Here is a 12,200-nt window from a genome sequence, read left to right as displayed (position 1 = left end):
TGAAGACTGTTATCAAGTCACACACGTACTGTTTTCTCAAGACTAAACATGCCCAGTATTTTTAACCTTTTCTCATAAGTCATGTTTTCTAAACTGACTATCATTTTTGCTGCTCTTCTCTGGACTCTCTCCAATTTATCCACATCTTTTGTAAAGTGTCACCTAAAACAGAACACAGTACTCCAGCTGAGGCCTTACCTGTGCAGAGTAGAATAGAATAACTAGCTCCTGTGCCTTAATATATTTTTTCTATATGTTTTAAATGGAATATTTTTATTTAATAACAGAAAAATTAAGATCTTTGTTTAAATGGAAGAGGATATTAGAAATGTAAATTTTGTAATCACATTTCTATCCTAATAATGTAAACTGCACTGTAAACTTACTCATGATGGACAGATGCTGCAAGACCTGATTTTGGTCCTTTCTTTAGTAATGTGTTTGTACCAAAAAAAACCTTAAATTTCTTTCAGCAAAATCCACACAGATAAACATTGTATTATATAATTCCCTTCTTTTATTAGAAAGACTGCTGGCAGGAAGCATCCCCAAAAAATAGGAAGTACAATTTTGCACAAACAAAAGGATGTGGAGGATGTGTTACTCTAAATTTTAGGTGCCAATTAAATTAGCCTACAATAGCGCTTCTAATTTAACAAAAGGGTAACAAGGTTGTGGCCCGCCTGAAAGGAATTGCCAGTGTGTTACCAGGGGGCTTGTGTCCAACCTGCAGAGGACTCCCCAGAGCAAACTAGTCTTGCTAACCCCTGAAAGGACACGGATACAGCCTTCCACTCAAGGATTGATGCAAGCAGAAATTCTTTTAACAGAAATTTTTAAAAAAAAAAAGTTTAATAAAGCAAGAAAAGATACATAGGATTTAATAAAACACAATAGAGTTATATTTAACAATTACACAATAAAGCAGTACAGCAAAATAAAAGACAGCATAAAATACCTAACACCTATAGAGCAGAGGTTCTCAAACTGTGGTCCGTGAGCTCCATTCAGGTGGTCCACGGCTAATTCCCTCTAAGGTGCATGCCTGGGTGCACACAAGAGAATGAAGGGCCACCCACCTAATTAGTGGAGCCGCGCAGGTGAGGTTCCACTAATTAGGTGCCTGTATCCTGGAGAAGACTCACATATAAGATGAGGTGGTGGCCTTGTGGGGAATAGGGGATAGGTGGGAGGGGACTGGGGTGAGAAGAGGGGGTGGGGGGAATTTGGGACGTGCAGGGCTGCAGTGGCCAGAGAAAGAGGTGACTTTCCCCATCTTCAGGACTGCAGCTGCCAGGGAGAGACGGCCCTCCTTCCCAGCCCCAGCTCAGGGGCTACTGCGGCAGCACAGTGGCTTCCCAGCCTAGTGACTGCTGTGGCAGGGGAGACCCCTCCCCTCCTTCCCAGCCCCAGCTTGGGGGCTGCCAGGGCAGGGAAGAGAGGGCACATCCATCACATTAGAAAGGTAAGACTACTGATATTAAAATAAGTTATGTGCTTTTATTTGTAGAACAAAAATAAAGGGTTTTTTTATATAGCACTTTTATCCAAAGCGGTTTGCAATAGTTAGCTAACGGTACAAACAACATTTGGAAAGATGAGTAAGTGGGCTGTTGACACCCTCAGCAATTTTCAGGTTGTCTGCAAAAAAAAACCAAAAACAAAACACAACTTTGAGAACCACTGATATAGGGAATACAGTAGTTTCAATGTAACATGCATATAAAGATCCCACATTCAAAGGCTTTTAGTCTTAGTGTTAGTCTAATCCTGTACTTAATACAGTGTAGTATACATGGCCTCTATATACACATATGAAAAAGTCGTCATATTCACAGATTTAAAAAGAAAACATTTACTTAACACTAACACTTAATATTTAAACATAAATCCTGTGAGCACTGGCCAAGCGGTCAGTGGGCAGGGGAGAGCTGCTCATTCAGAAACAGGCATCAAACTTTATTAACACACCCACCCAGACACTCAAAGAAAATAATTTATAAAATTACTGTTACGCTTTCACACCAAAATCCCTCTGACTCATCTTAGGTCCTTCTGCTCTGTCAGTATAAAAGATGAAGATGTCTGCACCTGGAAGAAAGGATCTAGCTGATAATGACATTTTCCTCTGTCTTTATTTAAATGTATATCATAAGGCTGAATTGCACTGTTATTACAAATATATCCAATTCCCTGTTCTTCCATACAAGCCTCAAGTTCAACGATTTTCCATGTCTGATTTTGTTTTATGGCCCAGAGTTTGTGTTCTATTGGTTGCATCACACTGGTGTTGACATTTAACCCAAGTGATACAATAGGAGATATCCATTCAGTTTGAGCATCAGACATCATATATGCAGTTGCTTGGTTCAACTGAGCATTGTATGTGAAGTTTACCATCTTCCACCAAGAATTAAGGGTTTTTTTCAGCCTCAGTGGCATATTTCCACATTATGTTTCTTATTTCTAGAGGTAAAATTCAACTCATTCCATCTCCTATAATGTCTTGAAAACATTTTCCTCTTTCAACTACCAACATTTCAGTCTTTGGGCTTCTCTACATGTGAAAATTAATCCAGAATGCAGGAGGGTGTGAATGTAAAGCAGATTAACTATTCCTGATTAATTCTATGTGTGGAGGTTTTCCTCCCAGAATAAGAGAGCCTTATTCCAAATTACATAAATCCAGTAAATTAACCTAATTTGGAATAAGAAATTCTTATTTTGGAATAAGTGTGTCCACCCATGGAGCTAGTCTGGAATAATTCCCCATGTAGACAAGTTTGAGCAAGCTGTCTTTGTCATGGAGCCAGTGTGTCATGTTAGTGGGGATAGCAGTTGAATCTGTAAACAATCAGAAATAAAGCTGGGTGTCTTGTGTATTTTTGGCAATGAAACCAACGTGTCACAGCACCTCTCCAGGTGGTCTCCTGGATTCTGAAGAGGAGGGGGAACAGGATAGTTCCTTGTGGGAGCCCACAAGTGAAGACTTTTCTGGAAGAGGAACAGTTTCCCATCATTCCTCTAAGCCTGTTGGAAAAGAACGGTTGGAGCGCTATTGCTGTGATGTCTGGTTCAGCGATGTCTTGTAAGTGGTCAGCAATACCTTGCAGTTGACAGTCAAAAGTTGTGGAGAGGTCAGGTATTATGAGATTGGCCTCTCTTCATCCCTTAGTATTACTGGGGCTGTGTCCATGCCATGCCCTGGTCTGAAGTTGAATTGCAGGGCATCCAAGATGTCAGCAAAAGTCATACCTAGTTGAAACATGGCTACCAGTACTTTCTGAATGGTTTTGCATAAGCATTGGAGATTTTCCTCAGTCAAATGCTGGCTTTCTGAGAATCATGAACATTGTCACAATTTTCAGTAGGATTTTCATTGACAATTACCGTTAGGAGTAGGAACAGTTTTCTTTATTGCCATTCCTCATCCCAGAGAGTTTCACCTGTTTTGCAGGTGATGTGTCAAATATTTCTCAGCATTTCTTCAGCTTCATTGTGTACCAAACACACACAAGTGGCAGGGTTGGTAATGTCATCTGATCTGCTATATAGTTTCCTTCCTATGTGCATTCATCTCATCTCTTTTGTGAAGCAGGAGGAAAGCTCTTCACAGCAGTGGTCAGTGGTTTGGTCCAATGTCAGGAGCTTCAGGTGCACAGTACCTCTTAAAAACAGGAACATAATTTTTTCCCCATATTTTTCAAAATCAATTTTTTCATTTGCTTTCTGGGTTTGTACATTTTTATGTACAGAAATTTTAGATGCTTGTATGAGCAGTGTTCTACATTCAAATTGTATTGTTTTGTTATATCAAACTAAATCTTGTGTTCTGTAACTTCACAGCAGAAACTGTATTATGTTGCAGCAGTCCTCAGTCAATGACCATGGAGTCTCTCTAATTTTTTTAATTGGCAAATAAAATGTAATCTTTTCAGTTACTTCTGGTATCTTAGCTTCTCTTTATCTCGAACACTGCTGTCATCAGGGAACATCTCTTCCTCTGCAAAAGAATTGTGCTGGAAAAATAGGAAATATCACTGCTAAGGATGAAATAAAGCATCTGCAGTGCTGGGTCCTGAACATGTACTACTAGAGATCAGAATAAACCTTAGTCCAACTGCTCTTTGAACTGAAAAATAGCTGCAATCAAAGGAAATGAAAAATCAAGATGTAGGAGAGAAGGAAACGGTATAGGCAGGCAATTATGGGTGAAGGAAAATAAAACAATTTTCCCAAGTTAAATTAAGGACTAGTTTTGTATGTTTTTTAATTATTGTACTTAATGCTTAAGTACTACAGTGATTTTAGTAATATCTCTCATGTCTGAAAAATTGTACTGAATATCATACAAAAACAAGTAACCTGTGTGGTATTTCAGCATTTCACTTCCAAATGGAACCAGGAAGTGCAGAAGCATGGAGAACTGAAAAATAATTAGAAAACAGTAACTACACCTTATTTGAACTTCAACTGATGTTTGGTTCAAGTTATGGTGATGGTTTGGTCAGTTCATATTTTATGTAAATCAGTTAATACAGCCTTAAAGAAAATACAACCAAATTATAGTATCTTGTCACTGCTATTCCTTGCCTATCTTCCTATATAAACACAGTCATTTAGTGTTCATTAGCTATAAGCCTATTTGTTCACTCATTAAGATTGACCAGTCATTTCAAAAATAAGTGACAGATACATGCCATCTGGTGGTTTACCTGCATATGTACAGTTTAGAGTTCTACCATCATGCTCCTTTATTTTAGGAAATCTTTTCCCAGTGTTGTCGCTTTGATAACTAGCAGAATAGTAACATTTAAAAACATGCTGAAAGTGAGCAAGCAGATCCCTCTGAAGAATGCATCAAAATAACATGAAAATGAAACTACACATGAAGTTAGAAATGTTGAGATTTGGCTAAATAGCTACAGAATGCATCTCTTTATTTTCAAACCATCTTATCACTCTGGTATCCAAGAGCATTTTCAGTGATTTGTTCTGAAAAATGAATATATGGTTCCTCAAGCTGCTCTTATTCATTGGCTGCCAACAACATGCCGGGGCTATTCCAGTAGTTTAGAGGTTAGCTTCCATACTGTGTGTAAGATTGCATGAGTAAGGGGGAAAATATTAAACAAGGTAGTAGAGAGTAAGGAAAAGGAGGAAAAAAAATAGGAGAGGGCACAGAAAAGGCCATACTCTGCAGGGAGGGAAGCCTGCAGTTGAGGGCAAAAAAAGCAAAGTGGGGAACAATATGACAGACCACAAAATAGAAATGGGATAGGAGCAGGATTTACCTACCAAAGGGAGGCAAAATGATTAATAAAAAATGATTCTGGTCTGTCGTCTGATTTCTGGACTCCTGCCCATCCTCAATGCATGTGCAACAATTTTAGGAGTTCAGAAATCAGACGATAGACCAGAATCATTTTTTATATTCATGATTTTCGGAGTCTGGTTCATGATTTTTAAACTTTTGAGGTCAGCAACGGTGATTAGTGTTGCTAAGTCTCACAATTTTATAGTGACAAAGACCATTTTAGTCCCCACTGTCAGAGCTTTTGCTAGAGGACCCAACTAAAATCAAGGCCCCATATGCTAGGCACTCTTCAGCCACATAATAAGAGAGGCTTGGTTTACATGGGGAGTTTAAACAGGACTAAATTGAGTTAATCTGATTTGAAAACACTTGTGTACACAGCTGCAATTCATTATAGTGCACTGACCCTGCATTTATCACAAATTCTGGAGTCCTCTTTTGAAGTTATTAACTTTGCTACAAATCAAGTTAATTCAGTCTATTGTTCATGTGTAGGCAATGCTGCTGAAAACTGCTTTGACAGTCTTCCTTTTCTTATCCTACCCTACTTTTCAAGTGATCATTATTGGCCTCTCTGTTTACCTACATGCCCTCCACTGTTCTGGGGTCAAGTTGACCAGATGTTCCTTCCCCTGTTTATAAGCTGGAGCACAGCCAGATTGTGTCTATTGGCTCCTGGATTCCATTTTATCACAATAGCTATGGAAATATCCCAAAAGCTCACAATATGCCTTGAGCAGCTTCTTGGAACTGTGTTGAGACCCTGACCAAGACTGAGTAGGCAGATCCTATGAAGGGAATCTTGGCATGTAAGTCTTTTTTATAATTTAACATTTATATTTTAATGTATTATGTTATAGGGTTGTACTAGCTTCCGTTCGAGGTGCCCTATGGCTGCAGCCACTCTAGAGCGTTGTGAGCTAGAAGATTTTATGAGTCCCAGGTCCCTGCCTTGCTCCCTCTATCAGCCTATGCTATCTATTTGTCCCTTGGTCTTCCACACACCTTTTCAAAATGGTGGATACTCTGGCCAAGTAATTGGCCTCTATCTCATGATGAAGCCCAGTTAGTGACCATTTTCAGGACCACACTCTAGAAGGCACATGCCTATGTATCTATTTTTACTTCCCCTTCCCTTTGCTTGGTAAATATCTTCCCCTCCCCCATTTGCCACCTCAAAATGGTGGCTGGCAGCAAACAGTTGCAGTTTTTATGCCCTCCCTCCCCAAGGGGATTCAAATAAGAAAAACATTCTTTTGTGACAAGTGTAATGTTTACTGAGGCAGTGGTTACAGAAAAAGAGTTTGGTTAGTGTTCTCACTTTACATGAGGTAGACATTGCATGCCTGTAAAAGCGACAAAGAGTACTGATCCCTTACAAATGCCCTGTAATGCTCATTCTAACCGACTGGTAACAGTGAATGCTTCAGGCAATCATTGCAGAACCCTATCCATTTTTCTCTGCACATTCAACATGTCTGTAGGGGAGATAAAGCAAAAGGTAAGGCTGAAAAATTGTTCAGAGATTATGAGGAAGAGCTGCATGGCCACCCACCCCCCTCTCCAGGGAAAGCTTGCAGTCAGAAGCTCCTCCTTCCACTCCTCGAGCACTTCTGGAGGAATCATCATGGTGAATAACTTCACAGCATCTCTCACTGGTCTGTCCTTTGCCTTTTTAAAAAAGGTCACACTTTGCCTCCTACTCACCCGCCTCAGGGTAATGACAGCCTAAATGCTGGAGGGAGTACTATAGAACTCACCCCTAGATTCACCCCACTCGCTCTTCTGATATTATACATCAGAGTTGGGCAAACTACGACCCACGGACCACATCCGGCCCACGGGACTGTCCTGCCTGGCCCTTGAGCTCCCGGCCAGGGAGTCTAGCCCCTGGCCCCTCCCCACACTGTACCCCCTGTCATAAATATAAAGGGAAGGGTAAACCCCTTTGAAATCCCTCCTGGCCAGGGGAAAGCTCCTCTCACCTGTAAAGGGTTAAGAAGCTAAAGGTAACCTCGCTGGCACCTGACCAAAATGACCAATGAGGAGACAAGATACTTTCAAAAGCTGGGAGGAGGGAGAGAAACAAAGGGTCTGTGTGTCTGTCTATATGCTGGTTTCTGCCGGGGATAGACCAGGAATGGAGTCTTAGAACTTTTAATAAGTAATCTAGCTAGGTATGTGTTAGATTATGATTTCTTTAAATGGCTGAGAAAAGAATTGTGCTGAATAGAATAACTATTTCTGTCTGTGTATCTTTTTTGTAACTTAAGGTTTTGCCTAGAGGGGTTCTCTATGTTTTTGAATCTAATTACCCTGTAAGATATACCATCCTGATTTTACAGGGGGGATTTCTTTATTTCTATTTACTACTATTTTTATTAAAAGTCTTCTTGTAAGAAAACTGAATGCTTTTTCATTGTTCTCAGATCCAAGGGTTTGGGTCTGTGGTCACCTATGCAAATTGGTGAGGCTTTTTATCCAACATTTCCCAGGAAAGGGGGGGGTGCAAGTGTTGGGAGGATTGTTCATTGTTCTTAAAATCCAAGGGTCTGGGTCTGTAGTCACCTAGGCAAATTGGTGAGGCTTTTTACCAAACCTTGTCCAGGAAGTGGGGTGCAAGGTTTTGGGAAATATTTTGGCGGGAAAGACGCGTTAAAACAGCTCTTCCCCAGTAACCAGTATTAGTTTGGTGGTGGTAGCGGCCAATCCAAGGACAAAGGGTGGAATATTTTGTACCTTGGGGAAGTTTTGACCTAAGCTGGTAAAGATAAGCTTAGGAGGTTTTTCATGCAGGTCCCCACATCTGTACCCTAGAGTTCAGAGTGGGGGAGGAACCTTGACACCCCCTCTCCCACAGCCATGCCACTGCATGGGCAGCACAGCTTGCACCCGCCCACCTCCCAGGCTTTCCAATAAGCTAGTCCTGCTGCTCTGAGCCGCATGGTAAGGGGGCGGGGAGAGCAGGGAGCAGTTGGGTAAGGGGCAGGAGGTCTCGGGGGGGGGCTGGATGGGGCGGAGTTTTGGGGCTGGGAAGTCAGGGGATGGGGGGCAGGGGGGTTGGATGGGGGTGGGGTCCTGGGTTGCGGTTAGGGGCAGGAGGTACTGGGAGGGGGCAGTCAGGGGACAAGGAGCAGGGGGGGTTGGATGGGTTTGGGGTTCTGAGGGGGGCAGGAAGTGGGAAGGGGTAGATAGGGGGAGGACCCAGGCTGTTCGGAGAGGCACAGACTTCCCTATTCAGCCCTCCATACAGTTTCACAATCTCGATGTGGCCCTCGGGCCAAAAAGTTTGCCCATCCCTGCTATATAAGCACCTCCAAGGCACAGGAAAACTGTGAAGGCAGACCAGGAACATATATCCCCTCCCCCCAAATCTCCAAGGTACAACTACAAAGCCAAACAGCACATACCGAATGGATAAAAATCCCAATTCACATACCACTTACCATCTCTGAGGTTCCCCCCCCAGGCTGAGAAGAATCTCAGGGACGTAAAACCAGAAATGCATTTAAAAATATGCTGTCAAAGCCACCCCCAAAATATGAACAACAACTGTCTTTCTGTTAATACCCCGTCACTGCGGCACCTGTACTGGCCAGACCATTGAGGTCAGGGACTTTGTCAGTGACGGAGTAGCTGGAGAGAAAACAGAAAAGTCATGATGAAATGTTCACAGGCATCATTACACAGTGCCCACTCAAAACAAATAAAAAAAAAATGCAGAGGTGGAGGCAGTATCTGAGGACAGAGAGGCAATCTGACAAAGAGCTTTCCCGGGAAATCATTGCAGTGGAAAAGGACAGTGTGACAGTTGCCAGAGAAAGCACTGTCATGGCCAAAGACAGTATGAGAAAAGACAGGAAAATGCAGAGGTAACTCCTGGTGGCAATACAAAGCCAAAATGCGCTACAAGTTACTATTCCGAGATATGTTGCATGGGAATCTGTCAATTGTTTTGCCCATACTTTGCAGCTAGCCATTAATGATGGGTTTTCTTCAAGTAGTGTGGATCGGCTATTGAAGCTGCAAGTAGACTAGTTGCACGTTTCCACCACAGCACTGTGACTGCAAAAGCACTCGAAAGAAAACAAACACAGCTTCAGGTTAAGCAACACTGTCTGATCCAATTGTGTAAAACTCACTGAAATTCGGTATATGACATGTTTTCAAGACTCGGTGAGCAAAGGTGGACTATAACAGCTGTGCTTTCAGATAGCTCGGCAACAAAACAATCTGATGCCTGAACGCTTCAGCTGCAAGATGAGCACTGGCAATTCATAGAGGATATCTTACCAGTACTTTCCACTTTAAAATGCACTACACCTGTCATGTCTGCTGAACAGTCAGTGTCAATTTCAAATATTTATCCAATTTGCAACAGTCTTCTCCAAACTCACCTCAGAAGCAAAGCTCCTGTCGAAAATGGAAAAGTTGCTGATTTCAAGGCTGCTGTTCGTCACTCTCTGGAGCATCAGATGAAAGCCAATGATCCTGCCAGGGCCGAAAAAAATGCATGAAACTCAGAAGAGTGCTGTAGTGATGCTTTTAGGTGAAGGTTAGGAGAATGCAATAGAAAATGAACTGGAAAATTACTTCAGGGAGCCTTGTCCTTCATTGGAATGCAGTCCATTGGAGTGGTGAAAGGCTAATGCACAGTGTTTTCCAAGGCTTGGAAAACTGGCAAACAGTTACCTATGCATTCCAGGAACATCTGTGCCTGCAGAATGTGTGTTTTTCAATGCTGGCCTTACTGTTAATCTGCTGTGCACAAGACTGAAACCAGAGCATGTAAACATGATAATTTTTCTTAACAAAAAATCAGCAGTAGAGTTGAAATTCTAATCTGTTTTTTTGTGTTTTTGGATGTCTCATGGATATTATGTAAAAAGTTAAACCAAAAAGTGGGTTTTAGTTTTACACATAAGACTGGCTGTATTTGTTGTTAATAAAAGCACTTGACAAAGATAATATATATGTGTGGTAGATTCACTGTGAACCAGTGACACAGGAACATTTTTTTTAACAGTGGTGGTGCTGAAAGCCAGCCCCCTCCTTACCCCTGCCCACCCCCCACCCATTTCCGGGAGGGGGGACATGGACAGGGGCCAGGAGCGCAGGGTTAGATGTCTAATTGCAGTGATTCTTATATCCGTAGTATTGACTGCTTACTGTATTTGGAGCAGGAAAACAAAGATATATTGGTAGGACCTTTGGAGTATTTTCACCATCTAAAAGAAGAGTAACCAGAGATCACAAGATCAATTTCCTGCCATTACAAGATGAAGACTCTGGTCACTTGTGCTTCTTGGTTTCTCTAAAATCCCCGCAAGTTAGGATCCCATAATCTTCACCAATAAGTAATATATCTGAATTGACAAAATATATGACATATAATGGATCCGGTAGGGCAGGCAGCAGAGCGTGGGGCCCGGGTGGCAACGGGGCTGGCAGTTGCGAGGAAAATGGGAGCGAGGCCAGTAGCCAGGATGCTTGGTGCACTGGTATGCCAGGCAGCACTAGAGGCCCAGGTGCAGCAGCAGCAGAGCCCCGCTGGGGCAGGCAGCCAGGATGGACACCGGGTGGCAGCAGGTCGGAAGCCGGGACAGATCCCAGGCCACACCAGGATGCTGGGTGGCAGCAGGGAGGGTGGTGCAGGGCTGGCAGCCAGGACCCTGGGTGGAGTTTAATCATTAACCACTTAAACTCTTACATCTCTAATCTGTGTGGTTTATGGGTTTTATTTTTTTTTTTTACTTGATTACTGTACACTGATCTGCAGTTGAAAATCTCCGAGATCAAACCAAGGAACCAGAAATTGTGTGCTAGCAAATAGGCTCACCCTACTCCCGTAGACAAAGGTGAGTCAATATGTGTTCTTTATGTTCAATTTCATTAAGTAGTAGAGTGGTACTACTCTACTACTGTGCTATGTATGTTGCTTTTTGTCATAAGCAATACATCATGTTGACAAAGAACAAAAATTCTCTTGTTCTGTGCAAAAGTACTCTTTCTTAGAAAGAGGAGGGCCCATACGGGGCATGAATCTCCAAAGGTAGGTGCATCAAAAAAAAAAATTTAGTAATTTTAAATATATACTTGTTACAAAAAATAAATTGGAAAGTGCTCAAAAGTTGGCAAATGGCATAACTAACGCTAGCTGTGCAGCCTTAATTCCGAACCCTTGTATGAAACATAAGCATTACGATACTATTTTTAATTACCTGCTCACCCACATCGATCTTCAGCAGGGTTTGAACCCAGGACTTTTACTAGCAGTTGTCTTCCACGGGCCCCAGCCAGTAAAGGACAGGGAGAGCCCATGGGCTATGCAACTCTTTCCTAGTAGCGGCAGCGGATTCCGGTGGCTGGGGCAGTGTTCTGCGCCCATCTCTGCCCGCGGCCACCGGGCCTTTCTCTCGGGGACGGTGCGAGCCCTGATGGGGCAACGGGGTGGGGGGAGTTCAAACGGTGCCTAACCGGCTCCCATCCAGTCACGGTCCTGAGCGCCGTGCCCCAGCTCCCTTCCTGGCTCCACAAGGACCTGCCCACCTCAGTGTTCCCCCTCCTGACTGAGAAGACTCCGCCTCTCCCGGCAGGCTGCTGAGCGTCACAGGCTGGCCCGCCCCAAACCCCGGGCAGGGGTGGCCCGACGCCAACGGGAGGGAGGAGCCTCAAAGCCGCGTCCAGCATTCTCACCCACCTTCCCGCCGCTTTTGAAATTTAACCGCCGCTTCCCCAATGCAAAGCCTGAGCCATGAGGTATTCTGGGTAAAATCGGCGGCCGCACACGTCAACCAAACTACGTAGAAGGCGGGGACTCCCCTGTGGTTGGCAAGCATTTCAACCAATAAGAGAGTAACTCAGGGAGGTGGATGGGAGGAAG

At 43.1% G+C, this 12,200-nt stretch overlaps 1 long non-coding RNA gene across 1 annotated transcript; it reads right to left on the bottom strand.

The window, feature by feature from the left end:
* Window positions 1-861: 861 nt before the first annotated feature.
* LOC311520703 lies at window positions 862-12,097 on the bottom strand. The gene is made up of 3 exons (XR_014711673.1): window positions 11,539-12,097; window positions 9,715-9,808; window positions 862-4,019 (listed from the first exon to the last, which is right to left on the bottom strand). It is a non-coding gene; the product is annotated as an uncharacterized lncRNA (long non-coding RNA).
* Window positions 12,098-12,200: the final 103 nt, after the last annotated feature.

This window comes from Lepidochelys olivacea, assembly GCF_965140295.1.
Source record: "Lepidochelys olivacea isolate rLepOli2 genome assembly, chromosome: 5".
In the NCBI taxonomy this organism is placed as follows: Eukaryota; Metazoa; Chordata; order Testudines; family Cheloniidae; genus Lepidochelys; species Lepidochelys olivacea.
This window is presented reverse-complemented; position numbering and strand designations above follow the sequence as displayed.